General features: G+C 39.3%; 2 long non-coding RNA genes across 4 annotated transcripts in view; one reads left to right on the top strand and one right to left on the bottom strand.

Moving 5' to 3' along the window:
* Positions 1 to 320: 320 nt before the first annotated feature.
* LOC138757585 (uncharacterized) overlaps positions 321 to 19608 on the bottom strand; it is a 38741-nt gene continuing 19453 nt past the window's right edge. The window contains exons 2-5 of one of the 2 annotated variants that reach the window (XR_011353710.1): positions 11586 to 11661; positions 5084 to 5289; positions 2443 to 2659; positions 321 to 449 (exon numbers count right to left, since the gene is read on the bottom strand). This is a non-coding gene — a long non-coding RNA (uncharacterized lncRNA). The remainder of the gene's footprint in view (positions 450 to 2442; positions 2660 to 5083; positions 5290 to 11585; positions 11662 to 19608) is intronic. The other variant, XR_011353711.1, reaches the window with a different exon arrangement.
* The window catches only part of LOC138757586 (uncharacterized), a 44714-nt gene continuing 43796 nt past the window's right edge, over positions 18691 to 19608 (top strand). For both annotated transcript variants that reach the window (XR_011353713.1, XR_011353712.1), the window contains exon 1: positions 18691 to 18775. This is a non-coding gene — a long non-coding RNA (uncharacterized lncRNA). The remainder of the gene's footprint in view (positions 18776 to 19608) is intronic.

Below are 19608 nucleotides of genomic sequence, written 5' to 3'. Positions count from 1 at the left end.
AAAAACATAAATTAAATTAAAATTAAAAATTCCGTTCTTTTTATATTTGCAACATGCAAACTTTTAAGTTGAAATACAGTGACTTTCGCTTCAGTTTTCCCTTACCTGGCTGTGGTTCAAGTTTTGTAGTATCAAACTGCCACTTAGTTTTTGATAAATTTCTGAATATTAACATCATTCCTAAATTTTCAACTACATATTGACTGCTAGTAATTGGGAAACCTCTTGAAATGTTACAATTTTGTCTTTATGGTGAGTTATTTGAATGATAAATGTCAAAAACAATAACAATAATAATAATTCCCAACACTTCTACAATCATATTGTTTATTTGGTCGTTCATGCGATACATAGAAAGTGCCACAATTAACTCAACAATCTGTGCGTCATTCTTATCGCCTTCCTGGTTGCTTCTTGCCTGCCTGTCAGCTGCTTTTTTTCTCTTTGCTCTAGCAAAAATAATTCCAATAATAAGAAAGACAAATATGCAGCATTTTTAAAAATACTTTTATCTCTCAAAGATCATAACTCTATTCACGATTGTCTTTTCTCCTTATATTCAACTAACATTGGTTCAAGGTGATACAATGGAATGACTATTTTAAATTTACAACTTGAAACAAATAAAGTGGAGATACCACTGGAGAAGGGAGGTGAGAAATTTTATTCTACATCTGCCTCATGCTGGAAAACCATGAAACAGTCAGTCTAATCCAGACCCAAACTATAATTCTAAACTTGATGAATAAAACAATGTACGAAATTAAATTTTATATTTCAACATATAGCACGATAACGGGTGTTTCTGGCCCATGAGCCGTGCTGCCCAATTACACTCCATTAACCTACAGCTGCCATATGTATTTGAAGGGTGGGGGAAAACCCATGCAGACACAGGGAGAACATACAAACTCCTTGCAGACAGAACCGATTCAGACCCGGGTCGCTGGAGCTGTAACAGCGTTGCACTAACCGCTACACTAACTGCTGTTTATTTGTAGGAAATGAGATAATGAATATCTTGGAAGGAAGGGTGGGATGTAACATTTCTAATATATGTCATAGAAATATTTTAATTTTCGCAGGCATTGGTGAGGCCAAATTTGGAGTACTGTGTGCAGTTTTGGTCACCAAATTATAGGAAAGATATAAACAAAATAGAAAGAGTGCAGAGAAGGTTCACGAGAATGTTGACAGGATTTCAGGGTCTGAGTTACAGGGAAAGGTTGTGCAGACTGGGGCTTTTTTCTCTGGAGCGTAGAAGATTGAGAGGAGACTTGATCGAGGTGTTTAAGATTTTAAAAGGGACAGACAGAGTAAATGTGGATAGGTTTTTTCAATTAAGAAAGGGGGAGATTCAAACTAGAGGACATGGTTTAAGATTGAAGGGGGAAAATTATAAGGGGAACATGAGGGGAAATTTCTTTACGCAGAGGGTAGTGGGGATGTGGAATGATCTTCCGGCAGACGTGGTCGAGGCGGGATCATTGGTTACATTTAAGGAAAGACTGGATCGTTACATGGATAGGAGGGGACTAGAGGGGTATGGACCGGGTGCTGGTCAGTTAGACTAGGAGGGTGGGGATTTGCTACGGCATGGACTAGTAGGGCCGAACTGGTCTGTTCTGTGCAGTAAGTGGTTATATGGTTATATGGTTATAATGTGGTTAAGGAAAATGTGTACACCTTATTGGTTTTCATAATAAAACAAATTTAGATGGAGTTAGTACTGTGACAAAAGTGACAAGCAGTGGTTATATTGCCATCAGTGGTCTCCACCATGCTATCACCAGTTGAAAGTGCGCAAATGAGACTTTTCGGATGTTAGAGCATAACCTACAGTTCATTGCAACACACAACTGAGTCATTTTGCTGCATTTTACTAACAGCGTCTCCAACTTATCCAAAGTTTTATTCACTGATGAATCAAAATGAATCCACTGTCAATAAAAAATATATACATTTCTGTTTTGTGGTACTTGTTTTGAAACTCCATTTTTCTCTACCAACAAGTTCCTATACCACCATAAAATAGTTAAAAAAAAGCATTGTGCCTCACTCGCATATAAGCATTACTCATTACATTAGTTTAGATATGACTATATGTTGTCTTTTTGGACAGGTAATGCGGTATGGAAATCGAAGAGAAAACACGGCTGTCATTTTCCAGCTAGGAATAAAGGTGATGCTATTCACAAGTTTACTATGCAGTTCTATCAGTTTACACTGATATGGGAATTTACCAATTTCACTTGTTTCCCTAACCAACATGGAAGTCAACATCTGCCCATTTGCGTCTCCTATTTCCCCACCCCCTAAATGCACATACAGGCATAGATACACACACATAGATGCACACATACGTACGTACACCTTACCATTGGAAAAGAAAAGGATTACTCATCAAAAACTTTTCCAGCATGTTAAATGGGAGGGTCTTACCTTTCTCAACAAGAATATATACATGTTCTGTTGTTGTTAGCTCTATTCATTTTTCAACCAACTTCTCTTTAGAAACAACTACAACAAATCTGCGACGATCAATACCACAATGTACAGGATAATATTCTACGGCTTTTTCTTGATTACTGTCAGTATCAGTCTTCATGGTGCCCCAACTCTTAAAGCGCTGAAGGAGATGATCACAGATGTAAACAATCTGAAACATCAGATGAAGGTAAGGTTAAAATTTAATTTCTGATTTTCACAATGAATTGCTTTAAGTTATATCCAAAACGTGACCTAATAGTTTGAATGATCTCCTATTTTCCCAGGACGTTGTGACTCAGTTACCTGTCCCTTCTGGCAAAAACTCGGTAGGTAAAATTCTTTAATTCTAACACAAATTTTGAGCTATGTCATTTATATGGTGGGTGTATGACAGGGTGTTCTGTCAGATATGAACAACAGATAGGAAAAGCAATCTGGGTTCTGAGCAGCTCGGCTTTGTCAACATGCTTTCTATCTTTTAAAGTCATAATTTCTTTGAAATTTAGCATTAATTAAATTTATGGGAAGGCAAAAACAAATGATGCAAATCAATTCTTCTAAGTGTTTCAAGTGAAAGGCTCAAAAACATGAATCACATTTGAAAGTGCATGAGTCAAAACGTTGCACTTAGCAACATTCACCCCCATAAATCACATGCAATTGTAAACTCATGATGCAGTTCTAAATATTGGAAGTATTTGGATTTAAAATTGTCAGTTCTCTCAGAGAAAAGTGGAAAAAAGACAGATAACAACTAATTTGGTATGCTGAAATTTTATATGATGGAGGTCAGATTTTATACATAATAATGAATAAGTTAAAAATCTTGTAAGTTTTGAAAGATTGCTTACTTCACACAAGTATTTTAGATTTCAATATGAAATTTCTAATTGTCAGAATGCAAAAGCTCTTCATTCTATTGATTGTAAGGTGAAGCTAATATCAAACAACTGGAAATACTATTTTGAACTAAAAGTGAAGCTCGTGTGAGTTTTCAGATTAAGATGTTTTATTTGTTCTCAGGTATATGAAGTTTATGGCCAATACTTAAATGCAAATTATTTTCCTCAGATTAGCATATATATGCACAATAAATAAAAATAAAGGAATCTGGTTTTCATAAATCAACATTACTTTTTGTTGTATTGCAAACCAGTTGACAAATGTGCTTCATCAGTTAAAATATAATTACAGGAAGGAAGAGAAGTTTCCGGTGTGCTTACCAAAGGGTTTATATATTATCCTAGCGATACACACAAAATAGTCTGTTTCTTTTCTTCCATTTTATAGCTATGAACAAAATTCAGTGTTTGGGGCATTAGCAATTAAAAGATGCAACTGGATTTACATTGAGATTAGAAAATATTTGCTAATCATTTAACATTGTTAAAAAAGGCACCTTGTAGATCCTGTAGAATGTTGTCACTGAACTTTTAACAATATAATTTACTCATAAAAAGTACAAATTGTAGAGACTAAGCCATCGTGATAATGTGGTACAAAGAGTCATTCATATTTTAAATGCACATTTGATAAAAAGTCTTTGGATAAAGTGCTCTTTTTCTTGTTACATCCAATAAAGATTGATCTACTCCAGAATTATGCTTAACAAATGCTTCAATTTGGTTTGACCCAACCTTGTTGTTTCCTAACACTAAGTTCATGGAAGCCCATTGAAGGGTGAACTTCAAAGAGCCTTTGGCTCATTTATATGCCAACAGCAATCATGTAGACAGAAAATATTAATTTCTATTAGATTTTACCCTTATTTGCTTTTACTAAGGAAGCATGCCTGGGCACATAAGGCATCAAGTATTTTATTATATTTTGAAAAATACTTTCAATGTGTTTCCCTTGCCCTTTCAGCCCATTTCATAATGTAATAATTTACAGCATATTTTTTTTACTCTTGCCAACTCTTGTTCTATGCTGGTTATCTCAATTTTTAAAATTATTTTTAAATTAAATGATTTAAAACAATTTCAGGTGTTTTTAACAGCTAGAGACTAATTTGATCATTGTCAAATTAACCTGGTTGATTCTTGCCTATCTCCTAGTGGTCAGTTCGTGAAGTGCATCAACTGTAAGTTCGCACTGAAAGAAAATCTGCAGATGATATCTCCTTCATTTAATAGGGTAGAAAAGATAGCAATATCCTTGTTGAGAACACTAAGAGGAAACGTGATAAAAAAGGCATCAATTTTTACACAATGGATAAATAGGGTGAGGAACCAGAAATTTACTGTAAATGGGAACAGAAAATGAGTTGGCAAGAGGAACCACACAATCTTTTTGTTGTCACAATCGGAAAACTACTAAAAAGGCAAGAGAAGCATATACTCAAAACAACATTGAAAAGGAAATTGGGTAAATACCTGAAAGGAAAACTTTATAGGGCAAGAGGAAATAACAGAATAGCCAAATTCATTGGATAGTCTTTTCAATGGTGCCTGCATAGATAAAATCAGATAAACATCCTCCCTTTGGGCTACACCATTCTTTAATTCTGACAAAAGATATTTCTACACAATGTAAACATAAATATTCTTATTAGTCTTTCTCATGGAGTATTTTACATTTGTGAGATAATCACCTGAGGAGTAAATCATTCTTCACGTGAGCAATCAGAATACTAAGATCAATCTTTTGATTGTAACATATAACATTGGTCAACACCAATGCATCATGTTTATCCTTGCTAGTCTTTAGGCTTAGTTGATTCTCATCTTCCTCTTTACAGCTACCTTCCTCAGTTTATTCATTTCAAAGGATCAAGTAACCACAGTCCGATTATTACATCTATATTTTGGGTCAAGATCAAATATATTATGAGGACAGTTATATTGAAATGGAACATTATAATAGCTGTTAAAATCTATATAAAATAATAGTTGATAACTGCAGTTACAATGAGATGGAGCATTATAATAACTGTAAGACACTAAATCAATATTATGCTTGCATTCTGTAAGACACTATACAGTCAAGTAGCAGTTACTGATATTATGTAAATAAATCAGGAAACTCTTCCTGTCAATGGGTCAAAAAGTTTCCTTTCTAACACATTGCACAACCATAAACAAGCTGCCAAATCATGAGAATGTTTCACACTGTGAAAATTGGCACTTTAAAGCAGCTAATATGATCACCAAAATCCTTACCCTGAGTCAGAATTTCCTATGTATGTCAGCAAAATAAGTGAGCAACCTTTTATGTAAGGAACAAAAAAACTCATTGAGTTAACAGAAAAGGCTTAAATCTTGTGGTTCATAGAACAAAGGAAATAAATAATTAAATATTGTTCCATTATAAACTGAACTGTGTATTAAAGTGACTGGATGATTTTAGTATGATTAACATCATAATAGTATAACATAATAAGTTCAACAAAAGGACAATTTCTACAAATCGTTAATATCGACTTCTTCCTAACATACACTGTGTTAAACCCAAATGGAAGCTACGTCTAATCTCTGCAGATGACCAAAGCATCCACCCATAAACTAATGAACTCTTCTTTAGATCTGCAGAATGAACTGCAACGGCCCAGTGACAAACATTGTATTATGAAAGAGATGGTGTTTTTAACAAGGCTTTAAAGCAATTTAGATAGATAAAATATTTTTTCTGTCCAAAAATCATTAAGTGTATATACCTTGGAGTATTGTGCAGTGGTATTAAATGTCTTTCTCTTTCCTTTAGAATGACATTGCTTGCTTTATAATTGAACTCTTCAAATTCATGAAAGTCTCCAAGAAAAAGGACGTCAGTAGAACTATGCACAAACTGATCAGAAAGGCAAAGTGGTTCCATCTTTCTAATGTGAGCTTCAAGAATTTTGTGGTCATTAATGGGGTCTGGGCTGTTTTCCTTTTAGCAAATGGCAGAGTTTTCAAAATTTCTCTAGATAATTTCAAACTGCTGAGAAGACATAAGTTGGATAGGATGGCGGAATCTTAGTAATATTCAAAAAGTGAACAGTTCTGGACATATCTTGATTAAACTCTATTGTAGCCCTGTGCAAAATCTGTATTCCAAGTTCATTGGCTGTCACCATTTCTACATGGGTGTGGGGAATTCTTCCTGAAGGGATCAGCACACAGATCTATTTATTCCAAACAGAACTTTCACTGTGTTAACTTTGTGTCAGTTTAGTATAGAAAGGATCTCATTACAAATGCTTATCCCTGGTTATATTCTTAAGCCCAATTTGTGCATGCTAATCAAGCTGACATGTTGGGAAGTCCAATGTTTTCCTTCAAAATGTCCACCTCTAATATGTGACTAATAATCTCCTGTGTTTCTGAAATAACTTTCTTAATGTTGACACTCTTACTATGTTCAGGTAAATAAAATATCCTTGTACATAGCAGTATTTCAAATACAGTCATGCACCGCATAACTTCCAACCGCATATATGTTGGTGGTCCCATAAGGTTATAAAATCGTTCAGAAATCCTGATCAGACAATGGGATGTAATGAATGCAATAGCTTCCCACACAAAACTCATGTCTCTCATGCTTCTTGTATACAAAGTGATTATGCTGCCAGGTATATAATGGTACAGTACATATATAACCTATAATAAATATGCCTTGATATTCATAATAGCACCTATATTACTGGCTTATGTATGTACTGTACTGAACTTTCTATCATTATTTTAATGTGAACTTTTCCTAATTACAAAAAAAAGTTTACAGTATTGTACAGTATTAATCTACTTAACTCATATACTACCTTGCCAGATACAGTAGCTGAAATATAGTACTGTATAGATACAGTACTTGGCTATTTAGTCAATATAGGTACAATACAATATCCCATATAGCTTTGCTATGTATATAATATAAAGTTTGCACAACATCCAAATCACTTAAGGTCCTATTTCGCAAAACATATCATGGTGTTTTAGCATTTTATTTTAATACATTCAAAAGTCATACAAAACACTCAAACTGACTTTGTGTTTATTTCACAGAGCAACTGCACAGTGCATGATAATCAAACAAGAAACACCTCGGAATTTCTGAATAGAATGCAGAAAATTCTACAGAAAAATTTCAAAGAGCACCAGGTAAGAATAACATCGAAGTCACTGAAATTTATTTGCGTTGCACATTTTGATATTAGAAGCTTAAGGAAAATCATACTACTTTCTTGAAAAAATTTACAAACGTTAGCTGTTTTTCAGTAATGGGAAAAAGACCTTACTATTCAGAAACCTCTATGTTTCAGTGTGGTGCGATGGTACATTTACAACTCAGCATAAAGTTGCAGAATTTTAACCTATTCAATGTCAAATGTTGAAAATTAATTGTCTTAACTTTTTTAAAAATCTGAAATACTTGTGAATCTCTGGTTCAACTGGTGCCATGAAAGTAAATACATGAGGAAATTTAGCAGTTTCAGAGGGAAAATATTACTGTTACTGATCTGGGGAGATAGTATAGCACATCCTCCATCCTGTTTAAATAAATTAATTAGCTGTACATAACTAAATGTTTAGAAATAAACAAAATGCTTGAGGAAGTCAGCAGGTCAGGCAACATCCATGGAGAAAAATGGATAGTTGACGATTCAGGTATCGAGAGTCCTTTGTGTTTCTAAATAAACCAATATTGGTTTCTATCATTCACACTTCAGGATAAGTTTTACTCTGATTATGACAAGATTTATAGTTCAGTTGTGAACAATCAATCCTTCAATCTTACACTTTGTATTTGTAGACAATGCATGTAATGTTTGTAACTGACATCCTATTTATTCTATAATATATTTTATTGTCTTTTGCAGAGATATATTGACCTCAGACATTTCAAAAATGTAACTGGATGATGGACATTTTAAGCCACAGTGATCTATTTCAAAAGGACATTTTATCAACTCACCAGAGTATGAATAATTAATATTATATATTATTATTTATTGTCTATTTAGAAGGGAATTTTTTTTCACAATACGTCTGAGGACAGTTTTATGTAAATATTATTCACTCTCCAGCCGTGCACTGGAATGCAAAATGTTTTGGAACAGATATCATATATCCATATGTTTTTTTCAGACATTATATGTCTTGAATATTAATCTAAGTTATCCTAGATCATTGTTCAACAGAGTTCCACATAAGAGATTTTTTTCAGGTCAGTTAGTTATATTCTAGTACACCACTGGGCTGCAATATATGTTCCAGTTAACATCTGATCTGAAAATAACCCTATCCAATGGGAAAATTGAGAAGGCTTAATTTTAGCAACGTGGTTTGATTACTGACAAAGCCCTTTTCCAAGGCAATATCTAATAGATATCAGGAACAAAAATACTCTGTGATGAATTTAGGACTATTCATATCTAAAATTTTGGATGTGGCAAATAAAAAAAGATATTTTATATATGTTAAGTTCTCAAGATACTTGTTAACCATGAGCCAAACACTAGTCTCTCAATAAAAATGATGTATTTATTATTTACATTAAGCAAATAAACATTGCTGCTCCGGTAAACAAAAATCATAATTGTGGCTCATTGCAGGTAAATTTGAGAGTATCTTCAATGGTAGAAGCATATTCACTCCTTTAGTTTATCTACCTTGAACTGTGTTGCCAGATCTTAATTTAACTGTCAGAAGGGGGATTGAAGAAAGCATGCAATATTTTTGGATAATGTTTCAAAAGCTTTTTTTTTAAAAAAAGATTATTAATTGACACTTAATGGGTAACAAAGAATCAACACTGATTTTAAAGATCTATTTTTAAGTTATTAAATTGATTCTCACATATTGTCTGGTTAGAAATAAGACATTTCTGATTATTTAATTATAGGGCTAAGCAACTTGCTTTTGAAGCATTCCCCTCATTCAACATTAGTACTTTTGCAGTGTTTAGAATCTCAACAATAATTAGCATTATCAAAATTTTCTCTCATTTTTCAAAACTTGGTCAATTGTAATAACTCAGTGAAAAATCCTCTGCAATATCTTATGAAGATGGAAGTAACAGTTTTGTTTCCTACAATCTTTGTGCCCTTTTACCAAAATAAGTCTGTTATGACAATTCATGTTTAAATATGCCAAATAATTAAGCTGTTGTATAAACGTCTACCTATGTTCCACATCAGCAGTTGCAATAAATTAATGGAACCATCTTGAGTGAATTACCTTCCAGTGAAAGTAATTTTCAAACTGGCTGATTGGTTTCTAACCTCAAAATGGATCTAACATTCAAATTGTCCTAAATGAGGGGAACGACTCCTTATGGCAGTGGTGAGTCTCCCATTGCTCTGCTGGCCCTGCTCTTTGTAAATTGAACCACTCCTAGGTGGTTTGAGTCAGTGAGACTGTCCCGCTTCAGGAGCAAGTGGCCACTGTTTCCAGCAGCGGCTGGCAGAGCCAATCGCCGGCAACTGTTTCAGAGCCAAGATGATTCCAGCTGCACGCCTGGCTTTGTACATTGCCTGTCCCTCAATCTTTAGCAGTTTGTCTCCATCTCTGTCCTCAGATGGACAATATCCACACACGGTATTGCTACATCCTCAACAATCTACCATTTAGATGTAAAATTAGGATCTCCTTTAACCAAGCGACTTTGTTGATTAATTGCAAAGTAATAAATCGCTCAAGTAAAATGTGTACAAGGTAAAAAGCCATTGAATCTTGGCAGCAGTGACAAACCTTTATTTAAAGGTGATGGGAACTGTCTTCCAGATTTATTGTTAAGACATTGCATTATGTTATAACACGGTCAGTGTAAGGTACAGCTTTGGCATGCATTCTGGAATAAGCTATTTGAGATATAGCCTGCCTGTGTAAAACTGCTTTACATTTATTTACCAATATTTAATATTAATTATTTAAACAGAGCTCAATGAGCCATTTTGTTACAGAAAATGTATTTTTAATTTTGAGAATAAAATATTTTGTCAAGTCAATGGTTATTCAATTTAGTTTTTAAAATGAATGGTTGTATGCGTGCAAACAACAGCAATAGTAATTAAAGTTCTGACTGAGGATCACAAAGGTGGTACCCTCCCCTCTCTTCCCAGGCCAGCTCACACCACTACAAAATGTTTCATTGGTTCCAGTGCAATGCCAAGGCAAGTCACGTGTGGACATCACTGGCTTGGCAAGTACAGTATTCCTTGCACATCCCTAATTAACCTCTACAGTATTTCTCCATCTGGAATCATTGCATTTCTTTTGGTCAAGATACATACAGTTGGTTGAGGAATGCATTCCAGGGTTTAGAATTGGAGAGGACATTGCGGGCGGTGTGGTTGCAATACATCTTCCTGCCCTTGCTCTTAATCCCCTTGATGGTGATGCCTTCACTATAGGACTAATGTGAATGACTCAATGACATTTACTGCACAATGCAGTCACAATATGTGTATGATGGGAGAAACTGAATGCTTAGACTGGCTTACCAAGTGAATGATTTGCCCTGAATAATGTTGAATTTCTTCAGTGCTGTTGGAGCTATACTCATCCAAGCAAGTGAACACCATCCCATCACTCTTGTCTTGCATCTTTTGGCCAGTGAAAAAGCTTTAATGCATCACTACAGGGTGCCCAATGTATGACCTCTACTGGCAGTCACTATGTTTATGTGGTTTTATTTTTGAATTGGGAACAACGATTCAGCAAAATTTGTGTAATCAAAAAGGGATAAAATAATTATTGGAATGAAAAGGTGATAAATACCCAATGCAAACTGGTTCCTTGGTCTTTAAAGAAGTAGGAGCCAAAGCTAAAATCTTTTAACATTTTCTCAATTTGAGAGCTGTTTGTCACTTCAGAAAGTTGGGATAGGAGAAATCAAGAAATCGTCAACTTTTCGGTCTGTCATCTATGACAGCAAATTAGTAGAAGCTATAAATAGGGATAGCATAACCTTGAAAGTTTTTAGTTATCAGAAAATCCAGGAGGATATATAAAGGTTAATTCATGCTTTAAAATATGATTGTTTTTTTTAAAATCAGATGCTTAAGTAAATGAACTGGGGAACATCTATGAATTAGATCTATTTCAAATTTCATGATATGGCCTGCTATAACACATTGTCTGCAAAAGTTCATGGCATTTAAGGCAAAATCATACCCAGCTTGAAATCAGGCTGTGTCAAAGACGAGAGATAATGTTAACCAGTGGTGTTCAGCAAGGATTTGTATTGGAGCTACAATGCAAAGATAAGAAAGATTGTCAGCACTGTAGATGGAAATATCACATTCCAAAAATATTAACAAATAACAAATGGTCAAAACTGAGGCAGGTAGATCCTAATTTAGACCCATCTGAGATCTACCTCCTAAATGTTAGTAGAGAGGACAGGGTTGATATATATGGATCACTAAAATATCACTAAAAGATTAATTGAAAATAATCAAGATGGTAGTGGAATACCAATCTTTTGCATCAAGGTGTCCAAGGAAAAGGGATACAGAAATTATACTTCTTTTTTCTTTTTCTTTGGCTTGGCTTCGCGGACGAAGATTTATGGAGGGGGGTAAAAGTCCACGTCAGCTGCAGGCTCGTTTGTGGCTGACAAGTCTGATGCGGGACAGGCAGACACGGTTGCAGCGGTTGCAGGGGAAAATTGGTTGGTTGGGGTTGGGTGTTGGGTTTTTCCTCCTTTGCCTTTTGTCAGTGAAGTGGGCTCTGCGATCTTCTTCAAAGGAGGTTGCTGCCCGCCAAACTGTGAGGCGCCAAGATGCACGGTTTGAGGCGATATCAGCCCACTGGCAGTGGTCAATGTGGCAGGCACCAAGAGATTTCTTTAGGCAGTCCTTGTACCTTTTCTTTGGTGCACCTCTGTCACGGTGGCCAGTGGAGAGCTCGCCATATAACACGATCTTGGGAAGGCGATGGTCCTCCATTCTGGAGACGTGACCCACCCAGCGCAGCTGGATCTTCAGCAGAGTGGACTCGATGCTGTCGACCTCTGCCATCTCGAGTACTTTGACGTTAGGGATGAAAGCGCTCCAATGGATGTTGAGGATGGAGCGGAGACAACGCTGGTGGAAGCGTTCTAGGAGCCGTAGGTGATGCCGGTAGAGGACCCATGATTCGGAGCCGAACAGGAGTGTGGGTATGACAACGGCTCTGTATACACTTATCTTTGTGAGGTTTTTCAGTTGGTTGTTTTTCCAGACTCTTTTGTGTAGTCTCCAAAGGCGCTATTTGCCTTGGCGAGTCTGTTGTCTATCTCATTGTCGATCCTTGCATCTGATGATATGGTGCAGCCGAGATAGGTAAACTGGTTGACCGTTTTGAGTTTTGTGTGCCCGATGGAGATGTGGGCGGGCTGGTAGTCATGGTGGGGAGCTGGCTGATGGAGGACCTCAGTTTTCTTCAGGCTGACTTCCAGGCCAAACACTTTGGCAGTTTCCGCAAAGCAGGACGTCAAGCGCTGAAGAGCTGGCTCTGAATGGGCAACTAAAGTGGCATCGTCTGCAAAGAGTAGTTCACGGACAAGTTTCTCTTGTGTCTTGGTGTGAGCTTGCAGGCGCCTCAGATTGAAGAGACTGCCATCCGTGCGGTACCGGATGTAAACAGCGTCTTCATTGTTGGGGTCTTTCATGGCTTGGTTCAGCATCATGCTGAAGAAGATTGAAAAGAGGGTTGGTGCGAGAACACAGCCTTGCTTCACGCCATTGTTAATGGAGAAGGGTTCAGAGAGTTCATTGCTGTATATACTATATCTATACAAAGGCCCTGGTTTGTCCGCATCTGGAATACTTTCAACAACTTTGTCCATAAATCTTATAAACACCGCAACAGTTTGACAGATTTTTGCACAATAGAGTGACTAAGGTGTGGTTTGCTGTGGTGCAGCAAACAACACAAAACTCGAAAGTCTGTACAACAGGCTTTAATCAGCTTAAAGCAGAAAGCACCAGATATGAGTGTAGCCTTCGGTTCCACGTGCCTGACTGATTTAGGAAAGGACCAGTTCAAGTTTTTATATGGGCCAGTGATTGACAGTTGGCAAGGTGGGACCAGCCTCCCAGATTATCTACCTGCAGGAACAATGGTTGGCCCCCTGTAGTAGGCCAGAAGGAGTGGGGCTATAGTGGTTGTTATATGACCACATAAGGGTTAGGAGAAAAATGCAGGGAGGTGGAGCTGAGTCCATGGCTAAATCAGCTATGATCTTATTTAATGATGAAACAGCTCGATGGCCCAGATAGCCTACTCCTGCTTCTATATCTTATGTTCCTATTAATATGTGTTGCCTTTCCTAAATCTCTATCATTTGCTTGATATAGTATTAACTTTTCAATCAGCATCTCTTGTGTAATCTTTGTAGACTTATTCATGTCTGTCATATCTATATGACATCAGTCTCTGTAGATACGTGAGAATTATATTTTTGAAGATAATATTTTCCCTCACCAATATAAAAGAGGAAAGTCATAGTTTTGCTGAAAATAGCTTCTGAGCTGCAAGAGATATCAAGGGCTAAAATGCTGTTGGGATTTCCACTGGGTCAGGAATGGGATGAGTTCCCCTTCACTTTCAGACAGTGTGATCATCTCATGATATGATAATATCAATATTTAGTTGAGAAAATTTCTATTTTTAATTCTTTGGAAGATAACCACCATCAATAATTAAGAGACAATAATTAAGAGCATTTAACTTAATAAAGCCACGTAACTTTGATGTGGTTTTCTTTTCTTTGGCTCTCCCATGGAATCAAGGATAAATTCACTCTATTTCTGTGGATTCTGATATAGCCAATGAGGCCATATGTGGGTCTCACAGACTCTGCCACAGGTGGGGCAGAAGGAATGTGACTTGGTGGTGGGTGACTGAGGAACATTTACTCTTTCCATCATTTACATTGGGATTCTGTGTTCTCATCAAAGAGATTTGAGTTTCTGTTGTGTGTGGAGGAACTGTAGCCTCCCTGCCTGTCTGGTATGTGTATATTGTGGGTGGTCATGTGCCCTTTCTGTCTGAAACTTATTTGGAAGTTACATCACTGTTGGACTCCGACCACCTGTTAGTGCACACCTTGCCATTGGCTCATTAAAATTACCTAGGATCATTATTGGCTAGGTGCCCAGATCAGAACTGTATAAAACATTGGTGCATAGCACATTTCTTTCTCTCTGGCTCATGGTCCAATCCCCAGATATTGCTCCATGCTAGGTCGCTACTGTGGACATTGCTGGAAGTGTCATGGGTAAAGTGTGCACTACACTGAAGCTGAGCTGTAATATTACGATAGAGCAATACTTGCAGGTAGCTGCACCCCGTTGGTGTGTGTAAGAGTCCCTGTTTGTACTGTGTGTACTCAAATGTGCGAGCATGTCGAGTATAGTTTCACTATTGTCGGAGTCCAACTGAGGTCCAAGGTGAATGTCTAAATCATTATTTCATCTATATCTACTTCTAAGATGATAGATAAGTTTAAATGTATAAGCCTCTGATTAAATAGATTGACATTGTCCACATGAATTGTAGGTAAAACGTAATATAGTAATGAGATCTGAGAGAGAAAAAATTACATAGTTATGTCCAGGATTATAGTGGTATTCAGTTCTGGAACACAAATGGATATAACTGGGTAGTCAGAAGGCTACAACGACATGAAGACTTACCAGGCACATGGTATGGGCATGTAGTGTACAATTAATGAAGGACTGCTTGATGTCCAGGATAGGGATGGCCAAACTTTTTTAATGTAAGAACCACCTACAATAAATCTCAGATGTTTGAGAGCCAGACATAACAAAATATTACATTGTAGTCATTTGTGGGTTATACAAACACTGAGTTTAATTGTTGAAGAATTCAGTTCAAACATTAAGTTTAATAATTCAACAGATCAGTTCAAATGTTGTTATCCATGGTTGAAAACGCAAGTCGACCTGCTGACTCAGAGAGAGGAAAAACATCTGTCCAGCCTTGTGCTACCAGTCTGCTTCTCCCAGCCCATCACATGCTGGGCACCCACTCCCATGAGAGCCTGAACCTCCAAACGACAGTTCGAGAACTAAGTGGTGCAATCTGCCACATGATCCCTTCCAGAACAGGAGTATTTGAGGTGGTTAGGTTGTCGAGTTGAAGGTAGGTTTGGTCGTGATAGTGGAAGCCCTCTGGGGTGGGGTTGTGCCACCAGCACTGGTTGGTCAGTGTCCAAGTGTGCTGACTTGAGACGATCCACAGAGACAGTCTTGGGTCTGCCGCCCATGTTGATGATGAAAACTGTGGCATCATTTTGTAGTACTCTGAAAGGCCCTCGTGTGGCTTTTGCAGAAATATATGGTAGGAATCTTGGTGAAGGAAAACATACTGCAGTCCTGGAGGTCAGGTGGGACGTACATGGTTGTGAGACCGTGTCGGGACGTTGGCACTGGAGAAAGCGTCCCCACCTTCTCAAGGAGTTGTATCAGCATGGTCATCGGCAGTTCTTGAAGTTCACGTGCTTCCGGGATTAAGTCCCCTGATACCGTAAGCGGGGCTCTGTACACTAGCTCGGCTGAGGAAGTTGCCAGGTCTTCCTTTAGGGCAATGCATAAACCTAGCTTGATCCAAGGCAATTCGTCCATCTAGTCAGGCCTCATGAGCTGTGCTTTGATGAATGCCTTCATGTGGCGGCGAAAACGTTCCACTATGCCATTTTCTTGCGATGGTAGGCCATTGTGTGATGCAGCTTAGTGCCAAGCAGCCGGGCCATTGCTGACCACAGCCTAGAGATGAACTGTGCCCCTTTGTTGAAGGAGATTCTGCCAGAAAGCCGAAATGGGCTATCCAGTGGGTGGAGAGGGAATGTGCACAGGTCACAGTGGAGGTGTCCAAGAGTGGGATGGCCTCTGGCCATCTCATGAATCTGTCCATGATGGTGAAAAGATGGTGACGCCTCTGGATGGGGGCAGCAGTCCCACAATGTTGATGTGGATGTGGTCGAAACATCGGTGTGTTGGACCAAAGTTCTGCTGTGGCGCCTTGATGTGTCGCTGAATCTTGGAGGTTTGACAGGGAATGCACACTCTGGCCCAGTTACTGACTTGTTTGCGCCACATGAACTTGGCTGCAATAAGTTTCTTATTTGCCCAAATGGAAGGGTGAGCTAGACCTTGAACCATATTGAAGATCTGGCATCACCAGGCAGCGGGATGATGGGTCTTGGCTGTCCTATGGACACATCACGGATGTGGTGTCAGCAGGCCCAAATCTCACATCCTCTAACTTTAGATTTGAGATGGTAGTGCAGTAGGCAGGCATCTCTTCATCCTCTCACTGGGTGGCCACCACAGCTGTGTAATCGACACCTGGGACCAGAGCGTGGGTGAGATTGAAGGCCATACAGGATAATGCATCTATGACCTGGTTGCTCTTGCCTGCAATGTGCTGGATGGAAGTCATTTATTCCAAAATGTAGGTCAGTTGGCACTGCTGATGAGCTGACCAAGGATAAGACACTTTGGCAAAGGCAAACATGAGTGATTTATGGTCTGTGAAAGCCAAACTGACACTTGGCAAGAATGATCATGAGGGCATGCTCATCGAGCCTCTAGCAGAGCTGTCAGAGGTGTGTTCCTGGCGAGAGCGGCTAGCGATGAGGATGTCATCAAGGTAGTGAACATGAAGTTGAGCCCACAGCCTACCATGTCCATAAGCCTTTGGAAAGTTTGGGCAGCATTCTTGAGACTGAAAAGCATGTGCAGAAACTCAAAGAGCCCAAATGGGGTGATGAGAGCTGTCATGGAGATATCGTCTGTGAGAACTGGAATCTGATGGTAGCCGCCAACCAGGTCGATCTTGGAAAATAACTTGGCACCATGCAGGTTTGCTGTGAAGTCCTGGATGTGAGGGATGGAGTTTTGGTTAGCTGTTGTGACCTCGTTAAGATGGCGGTAGTGTCCACAGTGTCTCTAGCCCCCAGATGTTTTGGGGATCATGTGAAGCATGTGGAACTTGTCTTTGGCCAGTTGGAGCTTGTCATGGGGGGGGGGGGCAGTCTGCATGTGCATTCATGGAGTGGCAGCCCTCTGGTGGGGATATGGTTCTGTACCCCATGCTTGGGGCTGGCCATTGAGAACTGGGAAGTTATGATGTCCAGGAAATCAGCTAGGTTCCTGGCATACTCATTGTTGGAGAAGGTCACTGAGCCGAAGTGAGGTGCAATCAATTTGGCATGGCGCAAGGTGATCGATTTGAGCGTCTTGGAATTACGAGACATTGTCCTTTCAAATCGATCAACAAGGAGTGTGCTTGGAGGAAATTGGTGGCCAGCAGCAGTTGTGAGAAGTTGGTGATGGTAAAAGTCTATTTGAAATGACAGGAGTTGAAATTGAGGAGGATCGTGCAGACCCCATATGTCTTGATAGTGCTGCTGTTGGTGGCGGTCAGAGGAGGCCCCTTCTTTCCAGAGCGAGTGTCAATGCTCAAGGGGGGGGGGGGGGGCAACACACTGACCTCCGCTCCTGTGTCAATGAGAAAACATCGCTCCAAATGACAATCCCAGATGTAGAGGAGTCGATCTTTCTGGCCACTTCCGATGGCCAGCTGAAGCATTTCTTGGATGCGTGCAGGGTGGTTGGCATCAGCAGGCCATGGAGCCCCATCTTTAGAGGTAGTAGTACCACTTGTCCTTACTGGTGCTGCTCGAGGCTGACATCACTGTTGCCCTTTCTGTGGAGTCTGGGGCTGTCCATATCACTTGGCGAGACACTGCCACCACCCCGTTGATGATTGCTTTCCTTTGCTTCTTCTGGCTATCCATCCTGTAGGATGATGATGGATCCTTTCAATCAGTTTGTGGGATTTGATATGTGTGTCATAGAGTGGCTCTACAGGCTGATCCTTGACAGGCACTGATTGCCACATACTTGGCAGGTGAGGCCTGGAGGGGCAGCAGGGACAGAAGTTCTATTGTGGTGCTTCCTGTGCCTTTCCTCTTTTGCCTCTTTGAGCTCATTCTCAGCAGCGTCTATACCTTTTCTGATGGTGTCCCTCCACTGTGAACAATCTTGAGTCAAATCTTCCCATGTTGAAAGGGCAATGTCATCTTTCTTGAGGCTCCTGTATAGAACATCCTTGTACCATAGTCAATGGCCTCCTTGTTTTTGGGTACCACTGGACAGTTGGCTGTTCAAGATGTCCTTGGGCAGTCTTCCATCAGGCATTCTGACAACAGTGCAGTTGGACTGACATCACTAAGGTTGAAACTGCTGGCATTCTGGCTCCAGAATGGACCTTGATATTGGAGACATTGTCTAACCAGGTGATCTTCATCAGAGAACATAGGTGATGCTGCTGCAGTTGGTCGAGCTCACGTAAGTGATTCTGATATGGGCACCATGTCTCACATCCATACAGCAAGGCTGATATGGTAATGGCCCTGTACACCTTGCTCTTGGTGGCCAACCTGATGTTCTGTGAGCAAATCCGATCTTTCAGCTGGCCAAAGACAAAGCAGACCTTTCTGGTTCTTGACTCAATCTCTACATCTAGAGAAGCTGAGGATGTTATTGTGCTGTATAGGTAGCAAAACTTGTGACGAGTGTCGTCAATGAGTACAATTAGTTCTTCATAGCTTGAGCCAGGGGCCGGTCAGTACAAAACTTCCATCTTTTACAGGCTGATTGTCAATCTGTAGCTCTTAGCACCATTGGCAAAATAACTGGTGATCGCCTGAAAGTCTTTGAGAGAGTGGGCAACAGTGTACAGTCATCAGCAAACTGTAGCTCGTGTGCCACAGTATCCCTGACTTTTCTTTTTTTTCTCTCAATCTTAAGAGATTGAGGAGGAGCCTTCCATCAGCCCTCATTTGTAGGAGGACCTCAGACTCATCCCTCATTTGTAGGAAGAGCCCAAACTCAGCCCTCATTTGTAGGAAGATCCCTAACTTCAGGTCGGATGTGGCATCCTTAAGAACAGCAGCGAAGAATAGTCCAGAGTAGGAGCTAAAACACAGTCCTGTTTCACTCCACTGCTGATGGGAAATGGGTCTGACAACTCACCATACATATTGACACAGCCTTCCATAGCTTTGTGGAACTGACAGATGATGTTGGTTAGGCGTGGGAGGCAACTAAAATTTGGTAAGGACTTCCACAGGCCTTACCAACAGTGCCAAATGTTTTGGTAAGATCAACAAATGTGACAT

This window comes from Narcine bancroftii, chromosome 3 (assembly GCF_036971445.1).
Source record: "Narcine bancroftii isolate sNarBan1 chromosome 3, sNarBan1.hap1, whole genome shotgun sequence".
Lineage (NCBI taxonomy): Eukaryota > Metazoa > Chordata > Chondrichthyes > Torpediniformes > Narcinidae > Narcine > Narcine bancroftii.
Note: the sequence above shows the minus strand (reverse complement) of the source record. Positions and strands in the feature narration are given on the sequence as shown.